Here is a 16,256-nt window from a genome sequence, read left to right as displayed (position 1 = left end):
AAAGAAAAAAATTTGTCGCGCGCGTTTTTTTAAAAATAACCCCTGGTAGTGCTAACTTGACAGTCAAGTTAGCATCACCACCCCTCAAAATGTCACAAAACGAATTTTAAAACGAAAACTGAGTATGCAATTAATTGTCGTGATTTTGTCGTAGACAGATGGCATTAAAAAAAAAATTGTCTCGTCATTATTTTGGAAATTAGGCCCCCTAAACTGAATTTCATACAAAGGGAATTTTTTTTTTTTTTCAAAATGCCTAATTGCTATAAATTTTTCCATAATTTACTGTCCCTCAATGATTTTTAATAGATTATGAAAAATAAAAATTTTTCCCACCCTTATTTTGGAAATAATGCTCAATTAAGTGAATTACCCAAACCTAGCACTTCCATATGAAAAATGAAATACCAAAACCTAGCACTACCATATGAAATTGTTTTGTTTATGGGACTTTTTGATAAAAATTTGTTATAAACAATTGTCGTTAAACGTCTACTATCAGATTCAATCATAAAAAAATTTGTCGCGTCCTTACTTTATTAACCAGACCCCCTTAACTGAGGCAACTAAAATCAGAAATTGTTTTTTAATATAAGATAAAAAATAAAATATTAAAAAAAAAATTTCTGATTTTAGTTGCCTCAGTTAAGGGGGTGTGGTTGCTAAAGTAAGGACGCGACAAATTTTTTTATGGCTGAATTTGATAGTAGACGTTTTACGACAATTTATAACAAATTTTCATCAAAAAGTCCAATAAACAAAAAGGTTTCATATGGTAGTGCTAACTTTTGGTAATTCACCATTTTCTTGGTGTTTCTTCCAAAATAAGGGCGCGACAAATTATTTTTTGGCATAATTTGTTGAAAGTCGTCGAGTTACGATAGATTATGGCAAAATTTATAGGAAATAAGCATTAATAAAGATAAAAAATTAAATATTAAAAAAAAAATTTCTGATTTTAGTTGCCTCAGTTAAGGGGGTCTGGTTGCTAAAGTAAGGACGCGACAAATTTTTTTATGATTGAATCTGATAGTAGACGTTTTACGACAATTGTTTATAACAAATTTTTATCAAAAAGTCCCATAAACAAAAAAATTTCATATGGTAGTGCTAGGTTTTGGTATTTCATTTTTCATATGGAAGTGCTAGGTTTGGGTAATTCACTTAATTGAGCATTATTTCCAAAATAAGGGTGGGAAAATTTTTATTTTTCATAATCTATTAAAAATCATCGAGGGACTGTAAATTATGGAAAAATTTATAGCAATTAAGCATTTAAAAAAAAAAAAAAATTCCCTTTGTATGAAATTCAGTTTAGGGGGCCTAATTTCCAAAATAATGACGCGACAATTTTTTTTTTAATGCCATCTGTCTACGACAAAATCACGACAATTAATTGCATACTCAGTTTTCGTTTTAAAATTCGTTTTGAGACATTTTGAGGGGTGGTGATGCTAACTTGACTGTCAAGTTAGCACTACCAGGGGTTATTTTAAAAAAAAATTTGTAAATTTTTTGTTTGAGTATGCCACTTTTCTACGACAAAATTACGACAATTAATTGCATACTCAGTTTTCGTCTTAAAATTCGTTTTGAGACATTTTGAGGGGTGGTAGTGCTAACTTGACTGTAAAGTTAGCACTACCAGGTGTTATTTTTAAAAAAACGCGCTCGACAAATTTTTTTCTTTCACGACAAATTTACGACAAATTCACGACAATTAACTGCATCATTAGATTTTCGAAATTCGAAAATGGTAATGCTAACTTGACGGACATAAAGTTCTTTCTTAAGTTAAAGTTGAAACCGGCAGTGTAGCTAATATCTTTAATTTTTATAGAAAAACTGTTCAGGTTCTTCATGAAACAAATGTTAAAGCTACCCAACAACACTCCCAACTACATGTTACACTTGAAAACTGGCTTAAAAACTCAATTTCTCCGAACGCTCTCTCTGCAATTCGACTATGTCAATAAAGTACTTCAATACCCTAGTAGAAGATTACCTCGAATCCTTGTACAAAAAACGATTGTACAGAAAACGTTTTGGGTTTCAGACTGGATAAACTTTGGTGAAATGCTTAACATTGAAATAGACCTTTCTACAACATCTTTTAATAACCTTGATAGTATTTTATTGATAGCACTAGAAGCTGGAGAACATGAAAATCGCATTGCGGATGCTAAGGGCTCTCAGTTTCAAGATGTTTATCCTCATTTGAACTATAATATTACACCTTACTTTATAGATGATTAAAGATGAAAGCTCTCCCTACCTGGTGAGTTTAATTTTTAAAGCTAGAGGTGGTTTATTAAATTTTAATGCTAGAGCATTTAAAAAAGATACACTTGGAATCTGTTGAATACGTTATATGGATGAAGTAGAAAATACATATCACATTATTGGTAGATGCCCAATTTAAAAGAAATCGAGACTTTCCTATTTTGGAAAAGAATCTTTGTCCATTTAAGAATTTTATAATGTGTTAAATGATAACAACTTCTCTTTCCTTTTCAACTTTTTATCTTACTCTCTAAAAAATAGATCTTTATTTATAAATGAATTTGCTTAAAGCCACGAAAAACATTATTAAAACATTATTAAGTAAGAATTGATGAAAAATTTGTGATAATAAATTTAAGTAAATTATTTAAATCTCACTAACGTTACCTATAGTTTATTTAAATTTGAATTTATAACGCCAATCTGACAGACAACTGTTTTATGAAGAAATCTTATTAAACAAAGAGAAAATCTTTTTTAAAATTTTAGTAAAAATTCCAATATTTTTTTCAACTTGGCACTAGAACAAAAGATGTGACCACTCATTTCTATAGTGAGTGATAAATCCTTGAAAAGAACCGAAAACCTTTCTAGTATGCTTTCTTGGATTGTACATTTTTCTCCAATGTCCATTACATAGAAATCGAGAAAAGGATTGAAAACAGTAACACAAAAATAATTCTTCGAACGATTATTATTTTGTCATTTCACTATTCTCTTATGTTTAAGTTCATTGTCAAGGACTTCAGCTATTTTTGTGCATCTTCAAACACTATCGAAAATGAATCGTCTTCTGTCCGTTTAATTTTATTTGATCTCTTAAATCTTTGGCGAGATACATAGCTTGGACCAAGTCTAAATTTACTCTTTGAAACTCATGACTTAATTACAAGAGTTGGTAAACCATACTTATAACCTTTAAGCTAATCAAGAACTCGAAATACATAGCGTTTTTTAAGTTCTTTGCGTCAAGAGTCTCGAACACAAACGGAAATAGCTCCTCAAAATCTTCAACTGCTTGATATTTTGAAATCCATCGCGTCAGATTCAGCCTTTTTAATTTCTTTTTTTGCGGAGTCTCTTCGCTTATTGTTTTTTGATTTTGTTTTTTTTTTTTTTTATTTGAAATTCATAAGATGATGAAGTTAACTTTGTATTTTAGCCGTAGAATGTAGGTATAGAATGTACAATTGACAATGCCTCTTAATTATTACTTAATTCACGCAGGAAGTAGGTACTAAATTTTAGAGTGCGTTTCTTTAACTTATTTGTTCATGACTGGTTATCTTGAACAATTATCGATCCCAATGGTGTGGGGGATATAACCCCTGATCCCCCCCAATCTACGCCAATGGGTAGAACACATACAATTTGTATTCATTCCTTTACCACCGAAGAGAAAGAGACTAGTCTTGCTTGTCTTTGCGCGGGTTTGTTTCATAGGAATGCGAATTGAGAAGGTTATCCAAGATGGGTAGGTTGTATATTTTAGGAATTTATGAACAATATATTCAAGTGCAGAAGAACGTGAGTGATTCTAATGGAATGCTGGAGGTTCGACCCAATTTTTTTGGGTGGTAATAAAATTATTCAGCAATTTTTGGTGTAAATAACTTATCATCTCTCTCTTATCAAAATATCAAAAATAGATAAGGTTTTATTGAATCTTGTGCTGAAGGTTGACTTTAATATTGCGTATCTTTTGAGGACTCAGTTTGATATTAATTTTTGGAAATAAAAATTGTTATCGACTTGAGATGAACGCGGAAGTTTTTTTTCCATTTTTGCTATGATTCATACCAAATTGGTTTGATTTGTTTATCTTTAAATGAAAGTAGAGAGCCATATAGATATGGTTACCAAAATGTTGATGATGCAAAATTGATAGAATACATTGTTCAAACGCCAGTAGGTAGGTATACATGGCCAAATACGTTCATTACTTCATTTCATGTTAGCGTAATGATTCTAAAAAACACTTGGCACTCTTTACTTCTGGAGGTTATTATTATTATTTTTTGTTGCTAATGCATAAGTGTCATTTACTGCGATATCGAAAGGATAGAAAATTTTAAATACAAAAATTAATGAAGTAGGTTAGTATCTACAAAATGTAAAATAAAATATAGCTTGTCTAACTAATGAGATGTCTTTAATTTATTTAAAAAATTTACTGTTCCTAGTAGGCGCTAAACAGCGGTAACAGATCCTTATACAATTTTTCAGAAGTACGAAGGAATTCAGCTTAAAAAGAAATGCAATCATCGTGGCTTTCCATTATTCCATGCCTGAAAATTACTTAGTTTAGATGTCGTATGTTGCATTTGTCTGTTCGCAATTGTGTTGGAATTATCTACTACATACTACCTACTACCTTTTGAACTAAGATCTTAGGGAATCATCTTTGTAAATGACACTACAAACTTAGTCGCTCCTGCTGTATTTTGACTTAGACAGTATTTTTGCTTAAATGCCTCATGTTGTTCAGAACAAAGTCAGTTTAAACAACTTTTAGATCTTATTTCCAAGTAGAAAGTTAAAGAAACTAAAAATTGAGGTAATCCCATGTTGTGTAATGCTTTACTAACTCTGAATAAACTATCTGCCTTTGCAGTATTGGGTTAAGTTTTAATGAAATGCATTTAAGGTGTCATCTTAATATTAACCTTTTTACATTGGAAGAATGTAGGCACCCACAATTAACCGCCGAGTCCGAACGGCTAAAGAGGAATGCACTTTTTCATGACAATGATACTCTTGGAGGCTTTGTCAATTTATCGGAAGAGATAGTACACTGCAAAAAAAATTTCGGTTTAGATTTTTGGACCAATTTTGTCCATTCATATTTACAGATTTCATCAAACGGTTTTTAAGTTCTGTATTTTTGGTGTGTTCATAATCACTATACATAAGTAAAACAAATTCTCTTTTTATTTTTTTTGTTGTTTCACAGTTATAAAAATATATCATTTAATTGCACTGCACTCTAAAAATTGAACTTAGGCGGTTTTGAATATTTAATTCTTTATTTTATCGATTCAAACCAAGAAGTTACATCAGTTGGAATGCATGATTTCAAAACATGACTAAAACCTGAATCTTGTGATGGGGAGGTGGCATGTTATTTTTGTTTTTGTCGCTTAATTCAGCACCTGTAGCTTTATTTATTTATTTTTGTTTTTATTTAAAGTTCCTGAAATAAATCCACGTTATATTAATTTCTTAATAATTTCCTTCTTACGTCTCATTTTTATTTGAATTTGTTTAGAATTCTTATCACGAATTCAAAGAAGATCCAGTCATCGTCTAGCCTTCGTAGCGATCACTTCATCTTTTTTCCTCGGAAACCAGTTTCATACAGTATATCTGTCTCGCTCATATAACCCACGTGTTTTTTTTGACAACCCTTTTTGCAATTTGCTTTTCAAGCAATTTAATCGAATTTCAATTTATCCTTTTCAATTGAATAAATCTTAAAAAAGTTTTTTTCACCATGGCAGGGCCGCCCCCCCGCAGAGGGGGGAAGTTTTCCGACTTAGACTTGGTAGTCCTAAGTAATCAACATCAAACACAAAAAGGAAAACGTGCACGCGTTACCTACACAGGTTTGGACTTTTCTACGAACCCAATCAACTCCGCAAACCCAAAATATATTGTTATATCCTCAACAGACAGTAATAAATCTCTAAATTCATTCAATGTCTTCGAACTACGCAAAGCAATCGACGGCATAAGTACCCAATGGGAAACAATCTCCCAACTCCGCGACGGCAACCTCCTTATTCTTACCAAATCAGAAGCTATCGCACGTAGATTCATCGCAACGAAAACGCTCGCAAACTTGTGCCCTATCTCTGTGAAATTTCACGATTCCCTCAACTTAAGCAAAGGTATTATCTATGCCCCCTTCTTAAATAACTGCCCGGATACCGAAATCGCGAAAAATATGGCTTCTCAAGGTGTAACAAGTGCTTTCAAATTTACTAAATCTGTCGACAACAAAAAAGTTCCCACTGGGCACATAGTTCTCACATTCAATTTATATAATCATCCTGAACAAGTGGTAGCCGGTTGGTCTACGGTACTAGTCAAGGATTATTTCCCTAATCCCATGAGATGCAAAGTGTGTCAACGTTTAGGTCATACGAAAAATCGGTGCACTGGCAAGCCCACGTGTTATGTATGCAACTTACCTCCACACACACCCGTTCCATGTACAAGAACAATGTGCGTCAATTGCGAAGGAGTTCACCCTTCCAACTCAAACGAATGTCCACGATACATTCAAGAAAAACAAATACTAGAAATCAAAACCAAGCAAAAATGCTCTATTTCAGAAGCTAGGCGACTATACAATAAAACATTCCAACAAATCAACCCGTCTAAAACCTATGCCTCTCAAATACGTGGCCAAAACTCTAACTCAACTGCTACTGAAAAAAACGCGAATACAACCGAACCACCATCCCCCCAAAATAAAACAATAAAATCCATCCCCTCTTTACCCTCAAACACAAATCAATCTGATCTAGCCCCGGCTAAATCAACATCCAATCCAGGAACTTCTTCACCTCCAAACTCAACGAATCCAGTCTCTGAAAACGATTCTTCCATAGACTTTGATACCCAACCTTCAAAAACAAAACCATCCACATCATCATCTACAAACAATCCTACCAACAACCTTACAACATCAATTCAAACACAATCCACCCCAATCAAACCACCCACAAACGATGAAACTAACATCACAAAATTACCCAACTCTCCTATAACAATTATGACTAAAGATTTAATTTTAAAATCTCAGTATTACACCTCAGCTCCCGCACAATCTAACGACGATAGTGACGAAGCGACGGACGTCATTATGGAATAAATAAATATAATCTACTCACCTTTGGCGGCGGCTGTCGGGGGCGGACAGTTCGTGGAAATTCGATTTTCCATGAGGTGCCCGCCCCCGACAGTCGCCGCCATACTCTAAACTAAAGAACCCCAGATTTCTGGGGTTCCAAATTCAATCAACAAAATATAATACACTTTATACCTTTTACAGGTATAACCAAAAAAAAAAAAAATAAAAATATTTAACTAATAGTTACCTTAAAATCATAACTATATTTCCCAAACGTAATTCGACTCTAAATTCGATATTAAATTTACCCTCCTCCCCCTTCTCTTTTTCGCAATATACATAAAAAAAAAAATAAAACCATATTGCGTCCAAGAGATTTTCTTTTTATTATGATGGTCAAGATTCTGCAATGGAATATTAACGGTCTTTTCAACAATTACCATGAGTTGCAATTACTGATTAAAGATCATAACCCATCTATTATTTCGATTCAAGAAACCCATCTACCTCACATAACAGACCAAAATAAACTTTCGTCTCTATCTCGAAAACAATACAATTTTTATTCGCATAACCTTCCAACAAATACGACCCACAAACAAGGGATAGGGATTTTTGTTCACAAGTCCATTCCACAAACTCCTATTCCAACAAACTCCAATTTATCCACATTAGCAATTGAAATAGAACTTAAATTCAAAATTACAATCCTAAATGTGTATATCCCACCAGACCAACCATTTGCAACATCCGACTTATGTGACATTGTCGATCAATTTCATAATCCAGTAATACTTACTGGGGATTTTAATTCCTGGAGTACGCTCTGGGGCTCTCCTATAAGTAACACCAGAGGCAAAAAGATTGAAGATTTTCTTGCTATCACAAATCTCATTCTGCTAAACGATGGCTCCCCGACCCATTTCTCGACCCACAACTCCTTCACACATGTTGATCTCACAATGGTTTCCCCACAGCTATTTCCTAATATATCTTGGTTTGCTTTCGACAATCTACATGGTAGTGATCACTTTCCGTTACTTTCAGCCTTATCAATGGACTCTTCATCACGCATCTCAAAATTTAAACCTAAATACCTTATCGATCGCGCTGATTGGAACCAATTTCAGACCCATTCTTTAAAATCGCTATCATCTAGACCTATCTCAACAAATATAAACCAAGAAGCATCAAAAATACTTAAATCTATTAGAGAAGCAGCCAACATCGCAATCCCACAATCACACAAAGGTCTTGGTAGATCAAATCCCCCATGGTGGAACAAAGAGATAAGCGAGTTACGGAAAACAAAACAAAATGCCTGGAAAACCTTTAAAAAACACCCAACTAACTACAACCTTATTGAGTATCGGAAATCAAACGCATACTTTCGACGAGCTGCTAAGCTTTCAAAAAGAAAATCCTTTGAGGAATTTACAAGCAATATCAACTGCAACTCAACTCCCAAAAAACTTTGGGCCGACATCGGACGTCTTACAGGCAATTTCTCCCCACATTCCATAAAAACTATAAAAACTGACTCGACAACACTTTTAGATTCATTAGAAATCGCCAATCACTTCGGCAACATTTGGTCTTCATACTCAAACGATAACAATTTTACACCACAATTTGTCCAATCTAAAACTACTATCTTGCAATCGTGTATTCATCCATCTAACACATCTACATCCGGTAAGTTAATCGAGTTACCTATTAGTCGCACCGAATTTGAAAACTGTCTTTCCCTTGTCAAAGGCAATACTCCTGGAATGGATCGGGTATCCTACCCTATGTTAAAAAACTGCCCTAACACTCTCAAAGATCGAATATTGTCTCTGTACAACAATATTTTCAACAGTGGTATTATCCCTCAGACCTGGAAGACAGCAACAGTCATACCAATGCTAAAACCTAAGAAAAACCCACTTGAATCTACCAGCTATCGCCCCATATCACTACTCTCCTGCATGGGTAAAATTTTAGAAAAAATTATTGCAAAAAGACTTCAATGGTTCACTGAAAATAATAATTTCATAAGCAACAATCAAGTTGCCTTTAAACAAGGTCTCGGTACCACCGACGCACTTTTGTACATTGATGAATATATTGCAACATCCCTATCCACGAAAAATCATATCTCTATTCTATCAATCGACTTCGAAAAGGCTTTTGATAGAATAGGGATTCATGTTGTCCTAAAAAAACTTATGGAATGGAAGGTTGGACCAAAAATGTTTCAATATATCAAATCATTTCTTACAAACAGAAAATTCCGCACACGAATAAATAATGTTTACTCCAACCTTAAAGATTTAAATAATGGGATCCCCCAAGGATCTCCACTTTCCGTGGTTATATTTGCCATAGCTTTTAACGATATAAGCGAAATCCTTAATAATTATCAATCTGTGCGGTATTCTCTGTATGCCGATGACCTTCTGGTGTTCTCAAAATGCAAAAACCTTCTACAATTAACAACAATCTTTTCAAACGTTCTTACTGATATCAACAATTGGTCCAACATTTCAGGTTCTATCATATCAATTAATAAAAGTAATATCTTACATATATGTAGAAAAACGAGTTGTCCAAAAGAAATCAATTTATACTTTAACAATATTCCTATATGTAACAGAGACAGCTTAAGTATTCTTGGTATAATTTTTGATAATAAATTTAACTTTAAGGAACATTGTAAACAACTTAAAAAAAGCCTATCTTCCAGGGTTAATGTCATAAAATATTTATCTTGCAAATCAAGCTTTGTTCATGTAAATACCATAATAAGAATTATAAAATCTATTATTATATCAAAACTAGACTATGGCTTAACAATATATGGAAAGTGCTCAAAAACATCTCTTCAACTGCTGAAACCAGAATATCATGGTGCAATCCGTCTAGCCCTAAAAGCCTTCAGGACAACTCCGATAGTTAACTTGCTCACCGAATCCGGACTGCCGTCTATAGAAGATAGAATGGGCTACCTTACAGCCATCCTCTGTTACAAAATAAACGGACCTTACAAATCGCCAATCATACCAACCGCAAAACTTTGTTCTCTCCGGAAAAAAACACCGAAATGCCCTTCGACGATCAACAACATTTTATTATCCGCCGAAAAAATTGGTATACCACTGTCTTTCCATAGTGAAAAAGAATGCCTACACCCACCATGGCTTCTTTCTCCTAGTTCTATTAATACAGATCTTACTTTGCTTCCGAAAAAATCAACTAGCAATGACGTGTACAGATCTTATTTCTTCGAAAAATCATCCCCCTACAAAAGGGATAATTGGAACTTCATATACACAGACGGTACGAAAAACCAACACGGCACGGCCTTTGCTGTAGTTGACGATACCGGAAATACCCTTTACAAATCCCTCCTACCAGACTTTTCATCAGTTTTTTGTGCAGAAGCAGCAGCAATACTTTCTGCAATGAAACTGCAGAATGCAGAAAAAAGAATAATTTTCACGGACAGTTTGTCGACCATCAATGCCATACAAAATATCAACAACAACCACCAAATAATCCGTCACATAAGAGACAAACTGATTGCAAATAAAAAATCCATCAAACTTTTTTGGATCCCCGGACACGCGGGAATAAAGGGAAATGAACTCGCGGACACAGTCGCCAAAAGTGCAGCTAGTGAACCCCTAATTATGACCTGTGTGATAAGTAAAAAAGATATTTACAATAAAGTAAAACAATACTGGAAGGACCTCAGGATGACCAAGTGGAACGCATATAGCCACCACTATACTACTATCAATCCCAGTGCTGACTCTGCTTCTTATCCTACAAACTGCAGTAGCCCCATGATCCGTTGTTTCACTCGTCTGCGATTGGGACACTCCAACTTAACACATTGTCATCTCCTCGAGAACAAAGATCCTCCAAGATGTCACTTATGTAACGACGGGCCACTCACGGTTCCACATCTTGCCTCCAACTGTGAACCAATAAAAAGAACCCTATCATCTCACGGCATCAACGAACCGATGTTGGAACTCCTGAAATCACCATCCATAGACAACATTAAAGTAATATATTCCATTCTTAAAGCCTTCAATATTCATAGAAATATATAACCTTGAATTTTTGTATCAATCATTTATAACTAATATGTATATTTCAAAATCAATTAAAAATCGTTTAGCCTTTGGCCCTGGTAGCTAGCGCTTTTCACATATTATTTTGTAATTTATTTGCATTGTAATAAACTTATAATAATAATAATAATAACAAAGAAGATCATAAGATGTTTTTATTTTGCGTATTCATTTGCGTATTTCATCGAATTAAATAAACGATTGAAAATAAAACAAAAAGTGAATTAATTTTATCTCATTTTAATACACATCAATATTATGTATAATGAGTATGAAAGATCAATGACCACGAATTAAAAAGAAGTCCTTGGTAGTTAATATCTTATTGGTGTACCTTTTGGAGCTCTTGAGAAAATATATGTTATTAATGTCGATTAAGTAATCTGTTTTAACTTAAACACACATACCTACATGCTATGCATATAAAGCTTATGATCACGAAATAATGAAAACGTCATTTTTGGACGACATGAAGTTCTGAAAACTGACATGCGTAGTCTTAGTGCTATTGTCTATTGTGTTAATTTTTTTGGTTTGTATCAAAGAGAATCGAAATTAACAAAATCTTTGCATTGTTTCTATGATAAAAAAAAATGATATTTTCAAGAAAATTATAATTCTACTTCGCAGTAATACAAATATGAACAAATTGTACGTTCAAACATATGTAAGCATGTCGCTATTTTTGTTCAAAATACATAATTTTTTTATTTTTGTTAAACAAATATTTTGCGTTCATGAGTTTTAACGTAAATCTATCTATGTAGCCACATTTATTTTCTGTATACACACATGTTTCTCAACAAATGAAATATAAAGAAAAACTGTTTTGCAATTAGTCAAAATAAAAAAACTTGTGTCAATAAATTAACCTTTAGAATTACACGTAATTTCATCTTGCTGGGTTATTTTTACATTTTAATTTTTTTTTAACTTTATATATTTGGATGATAAATTTGACGTATTGAATATAATAATTTGAATAGTTTTTAGGTTGATTTATTCATTTTTCATGACCTTTAATATCAAATTAAATGTCTTAATAGTGTAGGCGTAGGGGTGGTAGACTTTAAACGTTACATTATCCTGGGAATCTATTTTTTTTTAAATATATTTTGCTTAGCTTGGATGATGTTGCTTCATCTTTTTATAAATTTGAGAATCTGGTGCAATTTGAAGACCCCGGCTGACAACTGGCAGACACATTAAAGAAAACTTAAGAGTTAACATCCAAACCAATTTTAGTCGCCACTGTGTCAATACCATCAAGCGGGCGACTGACATTCAGTTATATTTTTTCGACAATGCTAATGCTAGTGAGTTCCGTATTATTCTTCAAGTATATTGTTAGTTTATCACTTTGCCTCGAAACTGTTCTCGACATGGTCGGTTTTGCACATGGGGTACCCAGTGCTATTTCTCAATGATCAAGCAGATGAGCTTGAAAGGGATGCTCGTGCCTATTAAAGATCTTATATGTGAACCTAAAACGTATTGCAATGGGAAAAGTGATCCTTTTTTCAAATCTTTTCGAGTACAAAGATTAGGCCCGTGATTAATTTTCCTCACTTCAAGCAACACTGATAAGCCGATCATGTCGTTGCCAAATGTTCCATTTAAAATACGTATGCGATTTTGGTCCAGCAGTTTGGAAAGTTTTTTTTCCGCTTTTTATTTTTAAAACAAGAAGTGGATGTACACCAACTTCTAAGAACCAAAAAGTGATAGAAGAAACAATCTTCTTGAATATATACCCTGTGCTCAAGGATATTCTGGCTGGAACAGGATCGCCTACTTTTCAGGGTTTTCGTTTTGGTTTACAAGTTAAATCCAGATTATCATTGGCGGTACTTCTGAAGCTCTTAAGAAGAGTTCCCACTGATTTTGATGCCATAATCAAAGTCAATATTGAGTCCTCGGGACATTTAGATATTTATGATAGTGGAAATATTTCTAGCGTCAATCCTGATATGATCAATTTAGTTGAGAGTTGTGACAAATTTTCTAAGACCCTTTTGCTGAATCAAAACTTAAGCATTAAGTTCTACATAAATCCTTATGTGACAGTTTACGCAGAAGAAAAAGAAAGGAATAAGAGTTTATGTTTAACATAAATTATTTAAGTTTCGATTCAGCTAATGGCCCTAAGTTCGTTGCTAAAAGTGTTTTCAAGCAGGCTGTCAATCTCAAGTTTCATGATTTTCCACATATACTGTAAGCCTAAAATTTGTAGTAATCCGTGGGGCAGTGGTTAGTTAGATAAACTGTCAAGCCAAAGACTCCCGGTTCAAATCTATTCTCCACTTAGCCAGTTTTTTAGTATCATGGTCTTTCAAAATTGCATTATTCATAAATCAACACAATTCAGCTGATAATTTACAAATATTCCCCAAATTATTTCCTTGATAAATAATCTACGTATAATTGCTAAGTAATTTACAGAAAATTATTGTATTTAATAAAAAAAAAAGTGTTTAAAATTGAAAGTTTAATTCAAGACATAATTATTTTTTTTTTTGAATACATCACTCATCATCATAGCTTTGATCAGATAACAAATAATCACCTTTAACACTTATTTGTTCTAAATAATTTACATATGATCTAATAACATGCACCAGGAAATAAGTTAATTTGAAGCACGGGTTTGTAGACAATTAACAAAAAATCTGTCAACAGTTCATCTTCATTAACTTATTTTGTGTAAATTAAATTTTGTTTAGTAAAATACAAACTTAATTACAAAGAAATCATTTTTGTACGCTAATGATGCTTGTGATGTGAACAAGTTTGTTTTGCTATCGTTATAAATAACAAATGATAACTAAAGTTTTTTTTCATTTCATTCCACCTAAATTGCATAACTAAATCAAAATAAACAAAATGCGACTTCACGTGATCTTTGGTCAAATTGTTGTGTGTTGATAAAACAATATAAAAAAAATATAATGTAAATGTTGACAACCACTAAAATGAATCATTCGTGTCAGTCACCACTTTAACGAAGATTTCTGAATAATTCATTTATAAAATTATTTTAATCAACTCATGTGACTTGGATAAGTGATACTAGGGTCAAAGCTTTTTTTCACTGTCCCAAACAACCACAAAAGAATATAACATAATACTCTGAGTCGAGATGATAATGAATATTAAACACGTTATGGTGTGTTATCAGTGACCAATTAATTCAGGCAAATCACCGATATTGTCTCTATCAATATCATGGTGATTTTCATTTTCATCTCGTCGACATGGAAAGTGTTTTATTCGTTTTTGATGCAAATTTATGCCCATAGTCAACCGATTGATAATAATCTGAATGAACACCACAAGCAAGTAGTGTGTAAATTACATTAACTCGTATTATCTTTGTATGTTGGCTATGTTAAGCATACACAATTTGCATGTGGCATGTGTTTTGACATTTTCTGTGGTCAATGCAACAGCAACTGCAACTTTTTGTTCAGTCAATTTAAAAATTCACACTGGATGATGGATTAAATATGATTGCAATATGTTGGAAAAAAAAGCTTATAATAGCCTGTGAATTGTAGGTTGTTGTAGGTATGAATATATAAAAAGTAAACATGCAACGGTATATAATATTTGTTTTGGATTAAGTCAATTGCATGATGTTCGCTAATTAAAGGTTTACCGTTATTTTTAGATAAAAATAAATTTGAAATCGATAAGTTATTCCAGTGAAGAGAGTTATTTTTGATGAATAAAATTCTTCTATTACGTGCCTGTAATATAAAACCTATTATTATAATTGGCAAAAAGTTCATGATTCATTTTTCGATTATGAATAATAATAGACAAACCAAAACAGTAAAACATCATTTTTGGTTCGAAATATATTTTGGCAAAACCTGAATTGGGTTACTTTCCGCAACCGGAAATACCACTATCTGGGAGTTTTTTTTTTTTTTTTGTTTTTATTATTATTACTAAGCTTTGATATTAAATATAATACTACATCAAATTTTGTCAAAAAGCTATTTTTTTCAACCGATAGAGTATGATCTGCTGGTAAGATCAGTGAGTTTCAAAATTTTGATAAAAGATCAAGATTTTTTCCGGATATGAACTAGGTACTTATGTATTTTGTTGGATTTCAGATTTTCATAGGAGCCAGACCTACGGCCGGTAATTTTGGAGTTTAAATTAGTTACTTCAGTAATATCTCGACTTTTAGATAACTTATTATTGATGTGTTGTGTTTTCTTAATGGTTAATGATATTTTTGAAAATCGCTGTTTTGTTAAAGAAGGGTTTTTGGTTTCTTAAACAACGAGTTTTGATTTAAAAGTCTGTACTTGATAGAATTTTTCCAAAACTACTAAATTTTCATAATTACAAAAAAAAAAAAATATTTGTAGGACAAATTAATTTTTTTTTTATTTTTGCAGACCACTGTTATTGGTTTAAAAAAGAAATACTGTTTAAATTACATTTTGAAACATGTGCTTAAATAATGTAAACGAAATTAGTTATCTTACTCTTGTTATTATTCAAAGAACACCATGGCATGGCTGGATATAATTAAACAACAATGAACAGGATTTTTTTTAAACTTAAACTATAACTATAAACTTAAAGCCAAGTTAATAATGACGAAAAACTGCCAATATTTAGAATTCGTCAGAAACCGGTCCGATTATGATGATTGGTTTTTCTAAATTTTAGTTTTTTTTTTATTTATTAAAATCAGAAAACTTTCGAAGTGGAGAAATAATTTATTAATGTTTGTATATGCTTAAAAAAATGTATTTTTTATATTATATAACTAAACTATAGACTTAAAGTTCGGTCAAAACAAGAAAAAAATCTTGTGGGAGAAAAAGGTATGTATATCCCTCCGTTTAGGTAGGGAAAGACTTTGCAAAAAGTTATTTTAAAATAGAAAAAAAAATAATTACTATACAACAAAAGCAATATTAACAATCTCGTATCTTCATTTTTTTTTTTAAATACAAAAAAAAAAT

General features: G+C 32.5%; 1 protein-coding gene across 1 annotated transcript in view; it reads left to right on the top strand.

Moving 5' to 3' along the window:
* The window catches only part of LOC129912641 (integral membrane protein GPR155), a 37,048-nt gene that overhangs the window by 1,015 nt on the left and 19,777 nt on the right, over window positions 1-16,256 (top strand). The window lies entirely within an intron of this gene.

The sequence above is a fragment of the Episyrphus balteatus genome, chromosome 2, assembly GCF_945859705.1.
Source record: "Episyrphus balteatus chromosome 2, idEpiBalt1.1, whole genome shotgun sequence".
Lineage (NCBI taxonomy): Eukaryota > Metazoa > Arthropoda > Insecta > Diptera > Syrphidae > Episyrphus > Episyrphus balteatus.
Note: the sequence above shows the minus strand (reverse complement) of the source record. Positions and strands in the feature narration are given on the sequence as shown.